This window comes from Pteronotus mesoamericanus, unplaced genomic scaffold (assembly GCF_021234165.1).
Source record: "Pteronotus mesoamericanus isolate MK-2021 breed Mesoamerican mustached bat unplaced genomic scaffold, CSHL_Meso_final scaffold_651, whole genome shotgun sequence".
Lineage (NCBI taxonomy): Eukaryota > Metazoa > Chordata > Mammalia > Chiroptera > Mormoopidae > Pteronotus > Pteronotus mesoamericanus.
In genome coordinates, this window is record NW_026555325.1 from 33870793 (window position 1) to 33884603 (window position 13811).

The window sequence follows — 13811 nt, forward strand, 5'->3', positions numbered from 1 at the left end:
TGTCAGAAAGGGTAGCGCAAAAGGCATGGAAAACGTTGGAAGAGATCCAACACTCTCTGAGCTTAGAGCAGGGTTATCGCCTTGAGCTTGTTCTGACAGGTATTTTTTGCACAAAGAGCTCCATCAAATGGAGTGAAACTAAGTCAGTAAGGCCTAGGCATGGACGTTCTTTTAGGGGATGGGGTTCACGCTACTCTTTGGAAAAAAAAAGAAATGCATTGCTATTCCTCTACTATTTCCCCTCATCTGTTTGTGAGCTGGCAAACTGATTTGACAAAACAGTGATAGATTTGCCAGATTAAGACAGTAATTTACTTCCATTAATTTGGGAGACAGTGTCTTACAGTGAGAACAAATATGGTTACCCTGGTGGGTTATATTTAAATTCATTAGATTTTCCAGCTTTTATCTAAGACACTGAGACTTTTCTTCCTCAGCCGATAAATCCTTTCAATTCATACTTCAAATGGCACTAAACAAGCACTCATCGATTTATATTTTGAATTCTCCTAACAATATCCAGTTGGATAAATCTGTTTAATTAGCATGGGCTGATGCTTTCTTGGCCCACTGCAAGTCCAGTTATCAGAATAAAAGGAAGGCATGGAGAGCCGTTGGTTGGAAAAACCTGCCTCCTACAATGGCGGGGAATAAGAAGAGACATTCTCCCAACAAATGTTAACCCAGGGAAAAAAAATTTAAATATCTACAAAAGATTAAATTAACAACAGATGAATGGCAAATGAGAAAGCTGCCAGTGACCAGACTTTCTCAGGAGCCAACCTTTAACAATATGGATTATTTCGGATAATTCATGGTTTGCCACTCTGTATTCTTTGTCTCCTCTGTAATATCCAAGGCACATCTTAGACAGATAATTAGGGCATTATCATATTCCTTAACTAAGTCGGACAAATTGCATCGCGCTTCGTGGTAAACCAACCTCGGGCGCTATCATTAGCGTTGTCTAATTGTTCCAGATAAAGTCTTTGCCTTTTTTATGGCATCAACTTTATTTGTCAATACTCAAGAAAGAATGGCTGTTCCCTTTCCCATAGGGCTTCATGAATATGCTAGTCACTAGGTAATCTTACAGTTAATACGGTCCACAGCATGGTAAAATGTAAGAAAATGTAAAGGTCAAAAACATGTTTCTATTATGAAAAAAATGAATGATAATGACATAATTTTTTCAGCTCATCAGGCTCTTTGCTAAGTGCTGCTGTTATTGCCAGATCAGTAGTGTATAACAAAGAAGTGCTTTCTGCAGCCTGCTTCATTAGTCTGCCCTGTAGGACCTCACCTCCAGACCTTTCACTAATCTGTTGGCCAGCTCAATAGTCTTGTTAGTTCTATTCACTTCTTCCTGACAGCGGATTTTCTCAGCTGTAGCCCTCACAGAGGCCATGGTTAAGGCAGCCAGGTTTGTGTCTAGTTCCTTTAAATAAAAACAGTGAGAGACAACTTTGGACATTGTCAGAACAAGTAAAAATATCGCCGCTGACTTATTTTATATCATGGAAAGTTAAATTATACAGTGTGCCCCAGAGGTAAACACAACTGCGTTTAGGAGACTGTGCCAATTCACACAATAAGAAGGTGCAGTAGGGAAAATGGAAGCAAAGGATATTCAGCAGTTTATGTAATTTTTGTTGTTTGTTCAAAACAGCACTGAAGAAAAAGCAAACTTACACACACAGTCAAAATCCTAGGGGGAAATGGAGAATGTCATTTTCCCAGACAAACTACCTGAAGTCATGAAGATTTAATACAATTGATTTGTGTGTACCATTAGTGCCAATAACATCCTTAATACAAAGTGTCCCAAAACATTTTGCATTGAGAGCTGACCTCAAGGTAAAGCCCAGGGGAAGCTTTTAAGGTGAGATTTGAAGAGCAATGATGAATCAACAGCTCAGAGGGAGGGAGTAGGGGCCCTGGAAGCTGGGGTGGAGCCAGTGAAAGCCGAACTGCCAGCTGGGGCTGTAATGGAGAAGGGGAGCCAAGGAGGTTGGGGGGGTCCCATTGAGTTGGCTGCAGTGACAGTGGAGCTCCCCCAGGGTAAGTGGACAGAATGGATAGGAAAATGAAGGGTGTGTGCGTGTGTGTGTGTGTGTTTTCAAGAGGCTTGGCTGTTTCTTGGGGCAGGGGTGAGAATAGGGAGATGTGGGAAAGAAAAGGCAATGCTCAAGAAGAATCGTTCGAGTTGCACGAACTATTTGTGTGTGCGCGCATTACTGATTTGCTGTTCTCTCTTTCTCAACAAATCATCTGCTCATTTAATGTTCATAAGGAGCTTCCAGGAAGGCAGGGAAGCTGCTTATGCTCTCACAGTTTATTGGGAAGGCATTTGTAAATATGACATTATATAGAATTTTGCTCATGATATTTTTATGAAGAAAACATGAACACTGGAAATAATTGGAAAACTCTCCTCAGGTATGTGACTTATTTGAAAATCTCAAAGTTCCTTTGGTATGACTACCTGCTACCCAGGGACTGCTGAGTTGTTATCAGTCTGTTTTATACTTAGGGAAACTAAGGCCAAGAGCCTGACAGAAGAGGGAAAGATTTGTTTATAGAACCTTAGAAAAGAGCTTCAATCGGTATGTCAGTATTTCTTGGGCTTGTCAAATTATTTTTTAGACTAACCCTGATCTAGTTTCCACTTTAGAATTCCTCAAGCCGGGAAAGCAACCCTGCTCCAATCTTTTGAGTTTTCTATGTCTCCCTGTTCTTTTTAGGAAAACACTGTGAACGGTTGTATACCAGCAAAACAAAGGCTGACCTTTAAGTTGAATTAGGAAGAAAGACTAGAGATTACAAAGTTTATTTAGTATCTTATGGTGTCAACTTGCACTGATGTAAACATTTGGTGAAGTGGGTGATCCTTCCTCAAGAAAAGCATTATCCCTTACTTCTACAACCCTCTGCTTCATAATTTATTAGACAAATGGCTACTGCGTTAGTTTTCTAGGGCTGTTGTTCCTAACCAAGTTCCACAAACTGGGTGGCTTAAACAGTAGACATTTATTGTCCCCCAGTTCTAGAGGCCACAAATCAGAGATCAAGGTGTTGGCAGGCTGGTTCTTTCTGAGAGAGTGTTGTGAGGAGTGCTCTGCTCCACGCCTACTCCCGGCTTCTGGTGGTTTGCTGCTAATCTTTGGTGTTCCTTGGCTTATAAGTGCACCACCCTGATCTCTGTCTTCATCCTCACATGACATTCTTCCTGTGCGTGTGTCTTCAAATTTGCCATTTTTATAAGGAAACCAGTCATATTTGATGAGGGCCCACTCCAATGATCTCATTTGAAATTGATTAACTCTGTGAAGGCCCTGTCTCCAAAAATAGTCATGTTCTGAGGTACTAGGGATTAGCACCTCAACACAGGAATTTGGGGGGCACACAATTCAACCCATAACAGCTACCAGGTGCCAGATGTTGTGCTACGAACTTGAAAGGGTGGGATATACAAAGATGAAGAAGGTATGGCATCTCACCCCACAGACTTACAATATAGTAAGACAAGCAAGTTGATGTGCAAATGAGGGCAACTAAAAGAAGGGAGTCTATGGCCAATTTTGAGGGTGCTAAACCTAAGGGACAGAGAAGCCGCTTGCTTCTGGGGAGGAGAGGGAGAGTGCAGTGACTCAGGCTTTTACTTAAATTCTCCTTTTATTAATGGTCCTGAGGGACTGCCATTCCCATTCCTCCTGGAAGCTATTGCCCTGGGTGCCCTGCCGGAGGGTGGGTCTGGGAGGGACACCGATTCTCACAGCTGCACTGTCAGAAGGTGGGCTCTCCTCTGGTTTTGTGACTAAGGCAGGTCAGAGGGCAGAGCACCTGATGTTAGGGGTTAAGAGGGAGAGCCCTGAGGGCTGACACCTACAGGGATGGGGTTCTTTTTTCAGCCCAGGTGCCTTAGGGACCCACAGGGACCCAGTGCGGGGCTGGAGTCCCCTCAGCAGTCTCCACGGATCCACAGAACCTGGGGAAATGTAGGCCTAAGACGTCTCTTCTAATGCCTTGTAGTCTCTAACCTAATTTTTCCTGCTGGAGGCCGTTCCCTGCTGCCCTTTCCCCAGTCTGAACGGAGAGGAGCAGTGAGAAAGCCGTGTGCCTTGTAGCGCCCGCTTGGGACTTGGAATCTTTATGGACTGTTACCAAATTTCAAAGATTTATGGTTCAAAAATTTTTTGAAAGGTCATTTGAGTTCATTTTGGTGGGAAAGTAAAAAGATGGGGACCGGAGAGGTGGGAAGAAAGAGGGCAGGAATTCCAGAATCCCCTTGGGACAGTGGGGAGCGAGGAGGAGGGACTTTCTTATTCTTTTCATGCTCAAACCCATCCCTCACACCACGTGTCAGAACTCATTTCTAAAATGCAGACTGATCCTGCCCTAACAAAAAGCATCCTTACTGCTCCCCCTCATCTCTAGGACCCCGCTCCCGCCTACCTCTTGGACTTCACTCAAACCCTTCCCTCTCCCCACCCACCCTTGCTCACAGAATCACTTTCTGTACCTACAGTAAGTCATATTATTTCATGCCCTAGAACCTTGTAAAGGCTCTTCTCTGCTGAGTCTTCCAGGCTTCAAGAGCTTGCTCCTCATCGGAACGTGTCACCTCCTTCGCAAAAGCTTCTCTGAACCCCAGGCAAATGTAGTTACACCTCCACCCTCCACTTAGTTCCCACAGCCTTGCTGCTCATCAGAGTTCAATACAAATAACATTATATTGTAATTATATATTTCTTGTTTGCCCCCCTCCCCTTGGGACCGTGAACTACTGCAGGAGAGAAGCTTTGTCTTATTCATCTCGGAGCCCCAGCACCCAGCACATTGTCTGGTATGCAGGTGAAACCCAGTAACCCTCTGATGAATAAATACATATTTGCCAGGCTTAGGAAAGAGAGAAAGGCAGGAAGACTGGGTGAGGGGAAGGGAAAGACAGGAGAAAAGCAGAAGCAGAACTCAAACACTCCCTCTCTTAGCCACTAGGCACTATTCCAGGAACTGGGGATATGGAAATGAAGGATATAGTGTCTGTTCTCAAGAAGCCCCCAATTTAGGTGGTGTTAGGGGGTTTGTATAAAGAGAAGGTGACAGGTGAAAGGAACAATCAATGAACAAATCAATGTAACAATGAACAAATCACACAGTAACGTGGGGGGGAGGGGCAGAGGGCGCAACTCCCCGAGCCTGCAGGAGTGCAGGAGGTATTTTGACAATTGAATAGATTTGCTGAACAAGAATGAAAGCAAAAATGTTTGCTTTGTCGAGGAAAGTCTTTAAAATTTAATGCTTTTAATTTTTATTTTCATATCTGAAACTAGCAGGACTTGCAGAGTACTTCTCAAGTATAGATCTTCCGAATCCCTCTAGAATATTTACAAAGGTAACTGAGGTACTTCAGACTGACCAAGGAATATAAGATCCAGCCAGACACCTGAGCAGTTTCCTGAGGTTTGGTGTTTATTTAAGGAGAACAGGCTTTGCAATTCTATTTTGGAACTTTCCTTGTATTTTCCTGGATTCATTTAGGTTTTTGTTAGTGAAGCAAAGAAGAGAAAAGGAACCATTTCAAATCCTATGTTTTCTATTCTCACTCACACCCAGGGTGTTTGTCTGCCTGTGCGTGTTGGGCTCTGGAGGCGCGGGGCAGGGGGCGCGGGGCGGGAGGCGCGTCTCCCCACGGAGGTACCAGCCCCAAGGCTCAGGTCACACCGCGTTTCCTTTAGAAGGATGGGAGGCTTCAAACTGGCATGGCTTTCTTTTAGGTTCGCTTTTCGGAGTCTGTTTTGTTTGACGATGGTCCTTTCTGACACTTTGAAAAGGAGGGCTAAACAGATAAAAGATAATGTCGTTATTCCCCCATTTCTCCACGTGGCTGATAACAAGATATACCCCTTCTCTTACAGCATGTATAATAACAATGTGATTAATATGAAAAAAATTTTGTGTCCAAACCCCTTTCTTTTCCAGCTCCCTTCTCCTTTTTCCCCTTCCTTCCTTCCTTCTCCTTCTTCTTTAAAAAAAAACAACAACAAAACAACATTGCCCTTTTCAAAACAAGGGGAGATTCAACATAGTCCCCGTGCCCTAGTGATCCAAGAGTGTCACATCACTATGGCAATTGCTGCCCAGGGCAGGAATGCAGAGCAGCTGTAATTGTGCAACGCCTTATTGCTGGTGCATGTCAATCAGAACCTATGAATTGAGAAAAATTTGCTCTGTTCATTCTGTTAAATGATGTATCCAATTAAACCTGTTAGAATTCATGATCTTCAGTCAAGGTTAAATGAAAGTAGTTACTCCTGTCAGCTAGGTGATTAAATGCTGCCTACATCAGGCACATTTATGTGCAAAATTAAAATTTTGGTATAAAGCATGAATCTTTATGCATGCCAGTTAATTATCTTGCGGTTCCTCCGCTTATTAAATGCCCACTGCATTTCTTCTTAATCATCAGCTTCCTTTCAAAACTTATTTCATACTTCACATTACACCAGATTTCAATGTTTAAATGAAATGCCTTACCAATGAAAACTTCCTCTTTTTGAGGGCTTGACTCTACTATGCTACTGAAAATAATCATTATTAAAATTCTCTCATTATGATGTACAAGTGCCTCTCCCAGCCAGGCTGACGGGTGCCACGGCGTTCTGCGAGTGATCCCCTTCGGGCTGCACACGGCCGGGCTCTGACCTGGCGCCCAGCGTCCCGGGCCACCTGCTTTACCCACGGCGGCCTGCCCTGCACGGTCTCCTGCGGAGCGCGGCACTCCTTTCCCCTCTCTGGCCCATTTTTGAAGAGATACAAAATTAGGACAAATGGAACAATGAAATGATTTACTACCATACATCATTTACTACTATTTTTAAGTAGCTTGGGGGGTGAGGGGGAAATACTGAAAACTAAAATAAAGACCTAACAACCTCAGGTCTCAGGCATACACAACTGTTACCTCTTCTGTTGGGTTTTAAAAATGGATGAAAAATACAAATGATACAATTCCATAGTACCTGTGATTCCCAAAGACAGCATTATGGAAGTGGTAGTATGCCACAGAAATACTCTATTAAATACTTCTCTTCGATGCATTTCACACTATAGAATCTATTTTTGGATCCTTGTTTATTTATTTTTACTAAGAAAAACTAGAAGGTGGAGACAAATTATTTATTTGAACAATAAAAATAAATAAATAAAAGGAAAAACTCAACAGCAGTTGCCTAGGATTAAAAATTTAACAACAAACTTTCCCTTGCTGATGTTACTATACCACATTTATTTTTCTCCTTATGAGGTAGAGGATACCCTAATAAATTTTTAAGCTTAAATTTAAATCCCTACTATTTTATTGATTTATAAGAAATAACACCCACAGAGCCAATGTTATTGCTATCATTTTCCATTTTATTTAATTCTCTGTGTCATGTTTCCTAGTTTTACAATCTTTTATAACCACAAAGCATTCAAGAACCACAAGGAAGATACCTTTAAAGATGAAAGATATAAATTCTCAATTTAGTCATTACAACTATTTAAATACAAATACTTCCAATACTAGAAAGATATGAAATATTCCTCCTAAATAAACTTGAAAGGGACTGATTTACATGTGAATGAAAACAGATTTTTTTAACAAATGAAATGGAAGAAATGCTTTTCACTGAATAATATTAATGAATTAACCAGTGGTTGGTGATGCTGAGCAACCGCCTACATCGGAATGTGTTGGACACTCACCTTCACCACAAATGTGCCTTCAGACATGCCCCATGTCAATAACAACATCTCGTTATCCTTCTTGATTTCATAGCTCTTCATTATACATACCAATATTCAATGTCACCTTTCTAGAAAACAGCAACAACAACAACAAAAGGATCTCTAATGCCAGTGGGTTAAAGAAATGATGCAACTTGAATTCAAGTGAATATAGGTCCTTTCATTTGTTGCAAAGACCAGACTTGTCTAGTGATGTGGCAGATGGGCCCAAATCCTGACAGTGTGGAGGTGGTTCATGGACCCTCAGTGCAATGTCACCATAGGACCCCCCAGTGATCGCAGTGCTGATCCCAGCCTTCAGAGAGAAGCACATAAACAGTGACCTCTCATCCTGTTAATTCCCTTGCTTTGGATCTTACTGCGTTATCCTCACCTGCTACTCAATAGCTGCTGCTCAGACCTCTTCACCATCAAATTTACCCTTTGGGTCAGACCTTAGGTCTAGTCAGTAATACGACCGGATAGAGCAATAGAATTGGAGTCAGGTTTATAGCCAGGCAGGGGGTCCTGGAGGCATCAGTTTATAAGGACTTCTAAAACACAATGGAAATGTAAGGGGTGGGGGAAGAGTGCATTTAGGGTACATTTCAGGGAGCATCACACACATATGGAATTGGAAGCAATCTGTTGCTATTATCAATTAATGTAGAGGAAAGTTTTGGAGAGAGATCCCTGTGCCAGGGGCATGCTTGAGGACCTATAGGTGGAAACCAAACCACTGCTGAAGAGAGGACAATCAGCTAACTTCAGGCTTTGGTTTTATTAAGGGGGAGTTGTCTGTTTCGTCCTCTTATGTTCTTCACCTGTTCAGTGATCACCTTCCCCCTGCCCCCACTAAATGAATGCTGAAGATTCTTTAAAGGACATTGAGTTAAAGTGGTCCTGAATGATTATCCATGGCAGCCCCAGGTCTCATTCTGGCTCTGAGGAGGCTGCTGGGTGAGCTTCTAGTAAACAAAGCTGTAAGCGGCGCTCTCCTGAGTTCCATCTGGAGGACTAAGAGTCCGGGGAACAAACACACAGCACTGTTCGATAAAAACAAAGCATGAGGATGGAGCAGTCGGCAGGTGAAGAGCAGAGTAAGCAAAAATCTATTTAAGTTAATTCTTGTAAACGGGTCTCTTTTTGTATGACCAGGTATGTGTTTTATGGGTTAGATGTCAGAAACGCAGCATCTTTCCTGGGACCCTTTTCTTTTTCCTTTTCTTTCTTTCCTTTAGAAAAATCATTTAGAAACAGGAACAGTTTTCTGTTCCAATGGTCGCTGCCCCTAAGTGGCTTAAAAACTCCCAGTGGGAAGGACAACAGTCCTCTCAGAGGCAGAGTGGCCTCTGTCTGTGAGAAATATTCACCTACAGGGATGCTTTTCTGGCTTGCTTTATCGCTAGCTTTGCAACTTGGAGATGTAACGCCTTGAAATCAACCGTGTGTTTAGCCCTGCTTTGTCAGCCCACCTAGCGACAAATTGGGCTGTTTTGTAGCCCCACTGCTTTTCCAAGTCACACAATACCATGGCAAGTAGAAGGACCGGGTGCGATTTAATCAAAGGCTTTTGGTTGTACAAAGCTCAGAGCCTCATTCTGACAGGGAAGCCTCTTCTTGGACAGGGAAAGAAGGGCTTTGGTGTGTAGCAGAGACACACCGGTCTGAAGCTCCATGCAGAGAGAATGATTCACCTAAATCTGCCTGGGCAGACCGCTGTCGCCGCAGAAGGCTCACACTGGGAAAGGCGGGAAACCAGAGGGAGGACCATCGCTTCCTTTCAGGGAGCCGGTTTCCAGAGGTTGTGGTGGGCTGCATGCAAGGTCTTGTGCGGCTGCCATTGGTCTAAGTAACCTCTAGGCTGGGGTGGATTAAACAAGAATAGGTGGCATTGCACCTCAGGGCTGGTTCACAGGTTGGCAGAGACAGACTGACTCACCACTCTACACTGTGTGTCTGAGGGGGACAATTTCAAAGGCATCCTCTGGTAGTAGAGAGATGTGTGATTTTCGCCTTGCCAGTCATCTGACCTGAGGTTGAAAAGGTGATTCAACTAATAGGTGCCTCCCCTACTTAAAACACAGATAAAATTTTTTCTACTTTCCAATGTCTCAGGGTCTAAATAGGATGATGTTTCCCAAATAAAAACACCGAGACTTTTATTGCCTTTATTGGTTTGCTGTGAATGATTTTCTGGTGAGCAAGGAGTTTTCTTGGAGGGTAATTAGAGAAGGAAAAGCAAAGTCTATGTAAAACAAAGCAGACATTGTAAAACTGACAGCTTACAACTTTCTCTGGTGGTCTCTGATTGATTTCAGGAGCTCATGGTAACCCGCCATGATATTTATGGGGGTCACGTGGCTTTATGGGCAGATAATACATATTTCATCTTTATTTCTGTGTGAGAGTATCCTTAGCGCTCTCTAGTTTGCTGTGTTTAGAGGTACCAGGCATGTGGAGACAGCAAAGAAGCTCAATGAGAGTTTGGTGTGAAATATTTTATATCATAGACATATTCACTAAAACACCTCCTTTCATTTAAAATGTTTACAGTATGACAGTGGCTACACCCAAATCTGCATTAAAACAGAACAAATACAGAAGGTTGCTTGAGTTTCTTTTGGTATTTTTAAAAAGGCCTTTCAGCCAGTTTGGCCAGGCATGCTGCCCCCTCCCCCGCCAAGATAATAAAACACCAATGTTTTAACCCAGTTTGTACTGTTCTGTGCACTTAAATAAAATCAGCATTGGAAAACTGTTAGGAAAATAAAGAGAAAAGAAGAAAAGCTTAGAAAGAATAGAAGAATACTGATATAGTAGCTAATAAACTCCAAAAAGGACTGAGGATCAACTTTAGGGCTACTAGATTGGTGTTTAAAAGAAGTAGATGATATTCAATTAGTGATGCAGATATATATCTGTTTTTCCATATATTACTGTGACAGGGATAACATGGTATAGCACTTTCTCCCTTCCCCACGTCTCCTCAAACCCAAGGTCATGGGTGGGCTGGGGCAAAACCTTAGCCATGAAGACCTAAGCCACGGTGTGGGTGTAAAACGGGAACTATTTGGAAGAACACGTCGTTCAGGAGAAAGCAGCTCCTGTTACGGCCTCCACATCCCCAAAAGAAAGATTTCTTGATCTGTGTGATGAGAGAAAAATAAAGTTTAAGAGAAGATCAAACCAGAAGTTAGTGACTGTTCCTCCCAAAGGGGTTTCTGCATGGCGCCTTCTGCCGACTGTGTGCCTGTGCGCGCCCTCGCGCGAGTGGCAGGCCCTGGGATGAGTTAGGCATCTGCAGCTTCCTGCTCTCTGGCCCCCCAGGGGGCAGCACAGAGCCACCCGTGGAACCACCGCGGACTGCGGTTATGCTTCTGTTTCTGTGGGATGCGTAGACTCCCAAAGCATTTGCAGGCACTGAGAGGCCACAGCAGCAGCGAAATGCTTTCCTGCAGGCACCGCCCCCCACCCCCGGCACCTCCCCCGCAGCGTGGGCATGATGACAGGAGCTGGCTGCCCTGGGGCTGCCCTGTGGCTGGTGCAGGGGAGGCAGCCGCAGAGAAGAAAGCGCTGGAGGGCTGGAGGCCCGGTAGGAATGTTGCCACGCTGATGAGTGCGGGCATGGAGAGATGAGGACGGCTGAAAACCAGGCAGGGTACCTATGTTTCTGAAGATGCCCAGGTGGACAGATGAGGCCTGAGGACCAGATGCCTCCCCTAGATGCCATGATGCTTCCTGCTCCTGGGGACATAGGTGGCAGGCGTTTCCTGGGAGAACGGGGGGTTGTAAATTGACCAAATCTACCCTCAATCAATTAGGCAAACTCTCACCTCACTATGAATTGGAAAATGTTTTCCATTAGAAGGCAGAATGAAGGCTTCATTTTTTTAAAAAGATTTTTCATTTATTGATTTTTTTTAGAGAGAGGGGACAGGAGGGAGAAAACTTCGATGTGAGAGAGAAACATCTATCAGTTGCCTCTTGCAGGTGCCCAGACTGGGGACTGAACCCGCCACCCCCAGGCATGCGCCCTGACTGGGAATTGAACCAGTCACTGTGGAACGGCGCCCAATCATCTGGCCCATACCAGTCAGGGCAAAGCTTAAATTTCTGTTGCGATAGAAACTTAGTTCCATTATAGAAAAGTAGAGAGAATTAGTTTTTGAAAACTGAGTTGTGGATTAATAGCATACTTTTGGTATTTCAATACTAAAAACTATATTCTGAGAAAAACACAAATGGCCAATTGAATTTTAAACTTCAATATTTGGAATGGAGGAGACACAGCTAAATGCTTGAATCTCATCTGAAAATCTTTGAAATACATGATTAGTTAGCCTTAAAACTGCAATTTGTATAAGGTTTGAATTTATCTTTCATTGTTCTTTGAATTCTAAATGTAAAATATTCATTTATTTTTTAAAATATTTATTGAATGCTTATTGTACCCAGGTGTGTGTCTAGCTATAGGGAAGACAAACTCATTTAAAGTGACTTTCTTGACCTTAAAGAGCTTAAAGTTCATTGTTTTACCCACAGTATATAAATATTATGCTCAAGACATTTATGTAATTTGAGTACTATTAAAGCAAAATGGTGACAAATGATTTTTAAGTATAACAAAATCCAGAACATTAGTTTAGACTTTGTGCTTATTTAATGTCCTATCATTAACTGGTGAGGTTCATTAGAAACTATGAAACTACGTGGCAGCATAGCAGGACCAGGGGCACAGGCTCTGAGCCAGGCAGTCCGGGCTCGGATCCCGGTGCCATCACTCACTGGCTGTGTGGTTTGGAGCAAGTTACCTAACCTCTCTGTCTTTCCATTTCCTCAGCTGTCAATAGGAATAAAAATAGTATCTACCTCAATAACATGTCAGTGGGGATTGTTAGGAAGTTTAAATGAGTGATCGTATGTACAGCACATTTTGTTGGGTCTAGTAGAGAGAATACGAGTTATTAAGTAAGTATTTATGCTTTTGTGTGATACATAACAACAATGCGTGTATTTTTTTAAATGTTCTTTTTTTCCCCCTGAAATCTACAAACAATTCTATTCAGTTGATGCTGAGGTGCAGAATATAAGAACACCTCCTTGTAAGTTTCAAAATTTAATTTAACAACTGAATTATATTAATCTTATTCATTAAAAATAAGATGGACCAAACAATCCCTTTAATATTGTTTTTGCACTTGCAATGTGAAGTCTCATAGTATGAAAACTGACACAAACATCAAGAAACATATATGTATAAAATACTTGAAAGATAAAGCACCAGATTTGGTTAAATATGTATTTTTGAATTGGCTGTGTGATAAGAGGGAGGCAGTTTATAAAGGACAAGAGAAATGCTAAATATGCATCATGACAAACAGTGAAAAATTAAGGATTGTAACTAACATTAATTACATTCTAGTAAGATGAATAGGCCGCTCATCATTAATGAGAACATACACCTTTGTCTAAGTTTCACATCCACCTGTGATGAATGTGCTAATGGGGATAAAATACATCATAGTAACATTTGAATTAACAGCACACTAATAGATTGACATATGAGTATGAATAAGGCATTTAATCATATAAACTATACCACACCCAAGAGCAAATTTTTCTGTATTGCCTACATCACGTCCAAGCAAGTGTAGAAAACATTAAAGTCTTATTTTAGCGTCTTATTTTAAATCCTTTATTTAGGATACTGTCCATATGATATAATGTTTTAGAAAAAAAGAGTTGACATTACATTCCAGTGAACTTAGCTAAAGTGAATAATAAGATTCTTTATTCTTTTAACTCTGATGAGATAAAAGGAATTCAAACGCTATACGTATTTCTCAAGCTGTAATGTTGTGTTTAATTTTTAAAATTTGATTCCTAGTTCATGTGCTCCTGATGAAATGTTATCAATTGAATACCAAATATGAAATACACTGAGGTAAGATTGGGTTTCTGTTTTGGGGAGAGTTTCAATGAAAAGTCAAATATACACTTTTGTTGATAGCTGATATCATTCTATAGCAGTAGAATAG